The sequence below is a fragment of the Saccopteryx bilineata genome, chromosome 2 (assembly GCF_036850765.1).
Source record: "Saccopteryx bilineata isolate mSacBil1 chromosome 2, mSacBil1_pri_phased_curated, whole genome shotgun sequence".
Lineage (NCBI taxonomy): Eukaryota > Metazoa > Chordata > Mammalia > Chiroptera > Emballonuridae > Saccopteryx > Saccopteryx bilineata.
This window is the reverse complement of record NC_089491.1, coordinates 149724883-149734215: the sequence shown is the minus strand read 5'-3', so window position 1 is coordinate 149734215 and position 9333 is coordinate 149724883.

The window sequence follows — 9333 nt, the reverse complement described above, 5'->3', positions numbered from 1 at the left end:
TTCCCCTGTTAATTGCCACCCTAATAGCAACAATAGCCAGCATGTATGGAGAATTATAGAGTGTGAGTACTTTACATACATGACCTTATTTTGTCTTCACAGCAACCCTAAAAAATAGACATACTATGCTAGTTAAACTTCTCTTTAGAACTTTTGGGGAAAGTTTAGAAATAAAACTTCCTTATAATTGAAGCTTGCTTCTGCTTCTTGTTTAATTTTCCTAAAATGGTCAATAATAAATAAATATTTTACTAGAAGTTCCTTTCTGCAGAACTGTTTGAGAATGCAATAACTTTTCCTTTAAGAAGCATGAGCTTAAAAAAAAAGAAGCATGAGCTCTAGCTGAACATTCTAGCCCACATCTTCGTAAATATGATATAAACAGTGAATGGTCTAAATGTTTGCTAATAAGGTAATGGTTATTTAAATTTTAGAATAGATCTTTATATATATTAACAAATAGATGATTTCAATACAGTAAGTTTAATAAATAAGCTATTTGTGAAACAGTATGTATAGCATAAACATTTATGTTAAAAAATATACTTATACTTTCTTAAATAGGCTATTGTCATGTGGAAGATGTTTTGCCAAATTGTGAAGTATGGCTACCTTTGGGGGTAAGATTACAGAGAAATATTCTCTTTCTCTATGTAACTTAAATCTTTTATAATGATCATGTATCATTCTAAAGAGCAATAAAGATATATATATTTTTCTGAAGCTGGAAACGGGGAGAGACAGTCAGACAGACTCCCGCATGCGCCCGACCAGGATCCACCCTGCACACCCACCAAGGGCGATGCTCTGCCTACCAGGAGGCGATGCTCTGCCCATCCGGGGCGTCGCTCTGCCACGACCAGAGCCACTCTAGCGCCTGGGGCAGAGGCCAAGGAGCCATCACCAGCGCCTGGGCCATCTTTGCTTCAATGGAGCCTTGGCTGCGAGAGGGGAAGAGAGAGACAGAGAAGAAGGGGGGGGTGGAGAAGCAAATGGGCTCTTCTCCTATGTGCCCTGGCCGGGAATCGAACCTGGGTCCCCCGCACGCCAGGCCAACGCTCTACCGCTGAGCCAACCGGCCAGGGCCAAGATATTTTTATTTAAAATATATAGCAATATAAATTAATGGTAGCTTAAGATAGCCATGCAAAATTTAGTTTATCATGAAGGAAAAATAATAAACTAAATAATAGCTAACATTAATTGAATACTTATTCTGTTCCTGGTATGGTCCTAGGCATTTTATACGTGAATTCCTTTACTCATCACAGCTCTATGAGATTAGTCCAATATTTGTTCCTGTTTTACAAATGAGGAAACTGAGTCACAGAAAAGGTAAATAAGTTGCCTAAAGTTACAGAGGTAGTATTTTACTGAGTCAACCTAAACTTGGTCCTGGCCAGTGGCTCAGTGGATAGAGCATCTGCCTGGTATATGGATGTCCCAGGTTTGATTCCCAGTCAGGGCACACAGACAGGAGAAGTGACCATCTGCTTCTCTCCCGCTTCTCTCCCTCTTTCCCTACAGTAGCCAGCTTGATTGGTTCAAGTAAGGCTCCGGGCACTGAGGATAGCTTGGTTGGTCTGAACATCAGTCCCAGACAGGAGTTGCCGAGTGGATTCTGGTTTGAACACATGTGGTTGTCTGACTCACTATCTCATCTCCTTTCCCCAAAAGAGAAAAAGACTTGAACCCAAGCAATCTGGCATCAGATCCCTAAGCTGAAACTTCATCTCCACGTGCCAGATAAATGGCCTCAGTGAACACTGCAGGGCTTGGAGGGGAAGGAGCTTAGGGGCTTGAGGCCCCTCTGGGGTCTCTTTGTAAGCAATAAGCAGGGTACTTCCACACTCTGAGCCCCTGGGAGCAAACACAGTATCTGGAGCACCTTTATTTTCCCCTCACTGCCCAGAATTGAGTCTTCCCCTTATAGACAGCAGGAATTTGACACATTCTTGTTGTATTTAAAGTAACTTAGAATGAATTCATTTTCTTAGTGTGGTTAGAATCCTTTTTCATTCCATTTCATAGATGAACTCTTCTTGTGGAAAAGGCTGTGACTGTTTTGTGTATGGCCAGAGGTGAGAGGGCATATGAGGTTGGAGAAATTGAGCATTTTGTTGATCATTCATTGTGCATTCTTGAACATCTTCACGTGTTGCAGACAGTGTTTTGGGGACACTGCAAGACACAGAGTCTTGGCTTCCATAGAGTGTATATCTCAGTGGTGAAAGCTGGAAACTAGGAATGTAACTGGGAACACTGATAGCGTTCGCCCTTAGGGATATCACAAACTTGCAGTTTCCAGAGTTGTATGAAATGATTGTTTTACAACAAAGTGTTACTTTTAATAGATAACTGGAAGAAAAAATTTCTAATGTCAGACAAGTCACTGGTGCTGTATTATTAAAACAAGAAAATTAAACTTAATGGCACCAGAGGGAAAAGAGTAAAAATGATTTTCTGGTCACGTGTTATTAACCATAATAAAATAAATAGAAGAATGGTGAGGGGGAAGGGCTGAGTTGTTCAGACCCTCCAGGCATGGCACAGTTAGCAGGAGAGGAAAGCCAGCTTCTTTCTAAATTAACTCTTTCATAACATCCTAAAATGGACGTGTGCCTTTGGTATTCTGGGGGGCTATAAAGTCCACCTTAAATGACTCTCAGACAAGCCTCCTTGTTACTTTATGTTGTCCTTGAAGACAGAAAATATGCTTTTACCTCTCTTCTGGATTCATTTTCAAAAATGATTCTTGGAAATGAGTTTTCCTTAGACACATTTATATATAATGACAGGCTAATATCTTACACACCATTACGGTATGTAATAACAGTATGACAAAACTGACAAGGACTAGCCTATAGATGTAAGGCAATTAGCTGCAGAGGGAGAGTCATCCAGCAGAAAGGATGAGCATCATCCTGCCGTGTGGTGACTTAACGGGTACTAAGTGATGAATTTGGACAGCTCCCGAGGCAAAATTTCAAATAAATGAAAATTGTCTTTACGGCGCCACTTTTCTTTTTTGGCATACACTCTCCTGCGGCTGAGTCCTTCATGCTGTGGGGGCAAGTTTTAGAACCGAGGCGGAGCACTGAGTCCACGATCAGTAGCTCTCCCTGACTGCAGGATGGGCTCATTCACCATGAGATATAAGGGGCTTATTTTATCACCCACTGAAGGGGCTTATTGTATCACCCATTTAAGTTTTAGGTAAGTGCTATGGAAGGAATAAAGTGCTAATGATGGGGTTTTAGGGACCAGCGAGAAGACTTTTTAGATAGAAAGGACTTTGTTCCGGCACTCCTTGACTCCTTGTGCAGGTCAGGGTGTGGAGCGGGTGGCTACGTGAGCCAGCTCTGGGGCTGGCCTGTCTGGGCTCCAGTCCCAGTCGGCTGTGTTCTAGCAGTGTCCTTTTCAGTGTTGACCCCCCCTTTGAACGGGGGCCGAGCATCCTATCTGCCTCACAGAGTTGTTTGAGGATCAAATGAATTAATTCAGGTAGAGCCTGCCGTGTAGTTAGAGCTCAACAGATGTTAGTGGCTCTTCAGTTACCCGTATGTCAAGAGGAGCACGGATGACTAATGTTCCCAGAGGGTGAGCGGTTAGGGAAGGATGGAACTTGTCCCGTCTGTGACCAGGAGCAGGTGTTACACTGCCCCTGTCTTCCTTTTCACCCTTCCCTCCTTGTGACAGCTCAGTTGCCTGTCAGGCCAACTCCTGCCTGCTGGGTAGGGGAAGGTTCATCCACCCCTCCTTGGTCCCTTGCTCACTCCCTTCTTGCTTTTCCTCAGACAGGCCAGGCATGCTCCCTGCAGGCATCTGCACTGTTTCCTCAGCGGGGAAGGCATCTCCCCAGATATCCTGGGCTATTTCCTTACATCCTTCAGATTTGTCCCCAACCACCCTGTAGCGGTCGCACCCCCTCTCACTCTTGCTGTTCCTGACCCCATCTGTCCTGCCTTTTCATTCATTTCAACAGCTCTCATCACCTTAGAATATATTTGTATTTACTTCTTTATTATGATTATTGCTTATGTATTTCTCCCCCACCAGGAAGTAAGTTCCTACAGGGCAGAGATTTTTGTGTTTTGGGTTCAGTGATGCATCCCAAGTACAGAGGCAGATTTGACAGCTGGTGCACCGGGCGTTCACCCTGGGCCCTGACTTCTGAAGGGCCCCGCAAAACCCCAATGCTACACTTTTTTCTAATGACATTAAGTTTGGTTTCCTGTGTGCAATTTTAACATTAACAGTATATAATATTTTTTATTTATTTAAAAATATGGTTAACATGTATTTTTATTTTCCCTGTCTCTCTTTTTTTTAAGGGGCCCAATATTTTCTTCTGTGCCTGGGGTCTCAGCTGACTTGAATCCACCTCTGCCCAAGTGCCTACGTTTGCTCAGTGCCTACAATGATAGTAGGCACTGAACAAATGTTGGGGGAACAAGTGAGTGGTTAAAATGAGTGCATGGACTGCAAAACTGTTGGAATTAAATTAAAATGCAAAGATACATCCTCACCATTCCTCCATCACCTAACTAGGAAATCTCCGGTTCATCTCTGAGCTCTCCCCTCCTTTCCCTACCCAACCGCTCACTGGGCCCTGAAGAGTCTGCCTCTGAAATATCCTTCAATCCATTTCCTTTTCTCCCTTTCTACATCTGATGCTTCATTAATTTTTACAGAATTCTCTAATGCCAGTATTTATTTTTCCTTCTTCTGCAATTCCTTGCTATATTCTGATTTCAGGATTATTTTGTAAAATATAAATTTATTTATTCCACTTTAGTCCTTAAAAACCTTCAGTAACTCCCTACTAATCCAGGATGAAATCCTAACTGACCCTAACACGCCAGCTCTGCCACTAACAAACCCTGTGAGGTAGGCAGAATAACCATCCTCCACTGCCCCTGCACACACACAAGATGTCCATGTCACGACCCCAAGAACCTGTGACAATGTTAGGTTACATGGCAAAGGGGAATAGGTTACAGAGGGAATTATTGTTGCTAATCAATTGGACATAAAGCAAAGAAATTAATCTTGGTATCTGTGTTGACTTAATATAATCACAAGGGTCCTTAAAAAGTGGAAGAGAGAGTCAGAGGGAAACATGACTCCAGATGAAGGTCAGAGTGATGCAATGTGAGCAGGACTTGCCCAGCTGACTTTGAAGACGGAGGAAGGAGGCCACAAGCCAAGGATGTATGTGGCTTCTAGAAGTTGAAAGGCAAGGGAATAGATTCTAGAATAACCCTAGAGCCTCCAGAAGAAAACACTGCCCTACTGACACTTTGATTTTAACTTAGTGACAACTATGTCAGACTTCTTACCTCCAGAACAGCAAGATAATAATTTGGGTTGTTTTAAGCTATCATATTTTGGGTAATTTGTTATAGCAGCAATAGAAAATGAATACACTGGGCAATTTATTTTTTTTGCCCCTTTGGGCTCAGTTTTTTTGAGGCTATACTGTTCTTTGAGGTTGGAGGATAAGTGATAACAACCTTTTAAGGATATTGTGAGTACTAAAGAAAATATTTGTAAAATGCTTAGCCATAGTAGGTGCTGAGTAAATAATAACTCTTAGCTCTTATCATCATTTCCTTCCAAGCCACATTGTCATTTCCAAGGATACCCCATCATTCACTCTTTACAGGGAACAACCCAAACCCTGCCTAGTTAAACTCCATCCTCTATGGCTCAGCATAACATCCCCTCACTGGACAAGGCTTCCCAAATCACACTCCCATGCCAGGCAAATGTTACCTACCTTCCCTCTGCTGCCTCCACTCCATGATTCATACAATGACTATGTGAGGTAGTTATTATTACTCCCAGAAGCAAGCAAGGTGACTCGGGTACAAAATTTAAGGAGGCATTCTCAGGTTTGTGCAAGTCCTCACCCAAGTCTTGATCCTGATTAGTCCCATTTTACTGACAAGGAAACCAAGGTTCAGGAGATGAGGTTTCTTGCTGGCAGATGGCAGAGGAAACAAGCCTGGATTTCTGCTTTTCTATCCGCAGTTCTTAGAACAGAGTGAGGTAGTGGGTGGGGTAGCAAGTTGGCCTGGTAGATGATGTAGTAGTAGTAATAATGATAATAACAATACTGTTCAAACTTTCCCATATACCTACTGTGTGCTGGATGTTCTGCTAACTGCCTGGCATATAATTCTCCTTACGACAGCTCTGTGAGTTAGGCATCATTATTATCATTTTTATTTCAATATGAAGCAGTTGAGGCTCAGAGAAAATTACCTCCCCACTGCAGTCATATAGCTAGGACGTTTTTATTGAACCTAGTGAATCTGAGCAGCCTGGCTCTGGAGCCCTCAAACTGGTTTTTGTTGTTTTCTTTTTGTCTTACTTGAAATAATCAAAGGCTAGTTCCCCATCTAAGAGTTAGCTCTGAAGTGTGAAGGGTCTAATGGTGTTTTATAAACCTCTCTAAGGAAGACCGGCCTGTCCCGTGTTAGCAGGGCCAGCGTAGGACTGAGACAGTGGAGGAGGCGGTGAAGCTGAAGGACACACTCAGGAAAGCGAACACGCCAGCCCCGTTCTTGTGAAGTGTGTTTACTCATCTGTTAGGAGCTCACTCTAATGCAACTTTACTCTTGGTGTAATAAATTGTATTAACTTTATGCTTGAGTGAGTTCTCTCTCAAAATAGAAAAATGTGTATTTCCAGGAGTCTTCTTTCATTTACACATGGAAGTCTATGGGAGTTTAAAAAAATGGATTCTAAGAGCCTCACTGATGGCTAAGAAATTGCTATTTCAGTCTTGAAAATTGCCTTTTCTACCAGAAACACTGAGCAAGGAAATCAGGCCATCTGATCTTGCTGGATAGAACAAAAAAATTACTCAGGTGCTGGGATGGCTTCTAAAATCTGATCCTCTATCCCCTCATAAGATAATAAAAATTAAAAGTTGAGTTTCCTCATGAGGTACCTAATAAATAAGGTAACATAGGAAGCAAATTGTATCTTTTTTTTTTTAATGAAAGAAGGCACCTAAGTGTTCTGAGTCCTTTTTTCTCTATCGTGGTGAGATTCAGATAAATCATGAGTTTATTGTCAGCTTTCTTTATGCAAAGAGCTTAATCTCCCATCTTTAGACCACAGCTACCTTCTTTAGGTTTTATGACAAACAGTTGTAATGATTTGGCTATATCTTTATAATTTGAGTGGCCTAAGTCTTACAACCCTGCCTGATCACTTTCTTTTTACAATAGCATAAAATAAGTTGAACCCTTCTTTATATACAATCGTGGTTAGTCAAAAGGCTTCCCAAATTTCCCCTACTATGGAAGATGTACTTATATCTTCCTGATGGTTGACCCTGGATTGCAAATATCTGCTGTCAACATAATTCTTGATCTCCTCTTGGTCGTCTGCCAACCACTGATCTCTCTGCTGTTTCATCCCAAGGATGTTCCTCCTTCCTCCTTTGCAAAGACTCTCTGACAGTGCTGTGAAATGTAATGGACTTCTCATGAAAATTAGAAGTCCCTAATTTATTACCTCGGGGTAATAATAGGGTAGAACAGGAAGAAATTCCAAAATGAATTTTGTTTTCCAACTAGGATGTAGAAAGCTGGAATGTTGCTCCCACTCCACCAACAAGAAAAACTTAAATAACTGACAAAATCACACATTTTCTTGACTCTATAATAAAATTGAGTTCACAGGGCCAACAACTAGACTCAAGTCTAAGGAAAGTTGAGGATCTCTAAGGAGAGGCAGGATGTCAACCCTGGTAGAACTCAGGAGTCACCTGACAAGAAGAGTTTGGTTAACTATTTTAATGAACTGTGAAGACTAGGGGTGGGAGAGTGTGAAAATAAAACCTAGGTGGCATCCAAGCATGGAAAATCCACATCTACTCACAACCTTCTTTACCACTGTTCACAAGGAAGACGAGGCCTAGAGAAAGCTGACCTCAGTATGCAAGCTTAGACCGGGGAGTAAGTACTTCCATGAAAGAGCCATACAACTTCGCCTGAATTCTTTTCTCTCTGAAGAATGAAGGTCCCAAGACACTGAGGGGAGAGCAGCAAACCTGGAAACCCCTAAAGCCTGTGAAGACCTATATGGCTGAGGGGTGTGTAAAAGGAGAAAGAGAAAACTCTTGTATTTCAAGAGATGGAGCAAGAAGCCATCTGGGACCCAGGACATTAGAGGTCTCTTATGCCTTTTTAGCCTGGGTGATAGGTAAGATCATTAAGAAAGTCTTACTTCTGATATCCATCATACAGAGCCTGCCTGAGGCTGGGGCTGGACTAAGACAACAGACAACCCTGACCCTTTTCTCCAGCCTTTGCTCCTACTGAGCTGGAAAGCACTGAGCAACAAGCAACCACAGTCTTCTGGGGGAAGGACAGGCTCTCTCTAAGGCACAGGTGTATAGGTAAGCCATAAAGCTAAGGATGCAGTAGGAATGTTGAGAAAATCCCCTTGCCAAGCCAGCTTCCACATAAGTAATTTTTAATTGCTCTAAAAGCTAAATAACATTCTGCAAAAGAAGTAACAATGTAGCTTGGCTTAAAGCATGTGTAGAAGCAAGATACAGAAAACAATAGCACAAAAGATGGGAGGAAGAAATTGGAAATATAGAGTTGTAAGATTAGGTTCTTTTACTAATCATGAAGCAGTATTATTTGAAATAGTATATTATAAACCATAGTAACCACTAAAATAAAAAAATAGATAAAAAAAAAATAGCCAACTGTGGAGTTATAAAGCAAGAGGAAAAATAAGAGTAGGCAAAAAAGGAACAATGAATAGATGAAACAAATAGAAAACAGCTAGTGAGATGTTGACTGTAGCCTAGTATATCACTAATTATATAAGTGTAAATGGTCTGAATATGCCAATTAAAAAGCAGAGATTGACACAATGTATAAAGAAATGACCTGTCTGCAAGAAACTCATTTCAATAATAATGACATAAGTAGGTTGAAAGTGAGAGAATAGAAAAAGATATACCATGCAGACACTGATCAAGAGAAAGCTGGAGTGGTCATATGAGTATAAATTAAATAAAATTCTGAACAAGGACTATTGCCAGGGATAAAGAAGGATATTGCATGACAATAAGAGATCAATTTACTGGAAGATCTATCAATTCTAAATGTGCATGCATCTAGGCCTGACCTGTGGTGGTGCAGTGGATAAAGTGTCAACCTGGAAACGCTGAGGTCTCCAGTTCAAAACTCTGGGCTTGCCTGGTCAAGGCACACATGGGAGTTGATGCTACCTGCTCCTCCCCCCTTCTCTCTCTCTCCCCTCTCTATAGTGAATAAATAAAATCTTTAAAAAGAA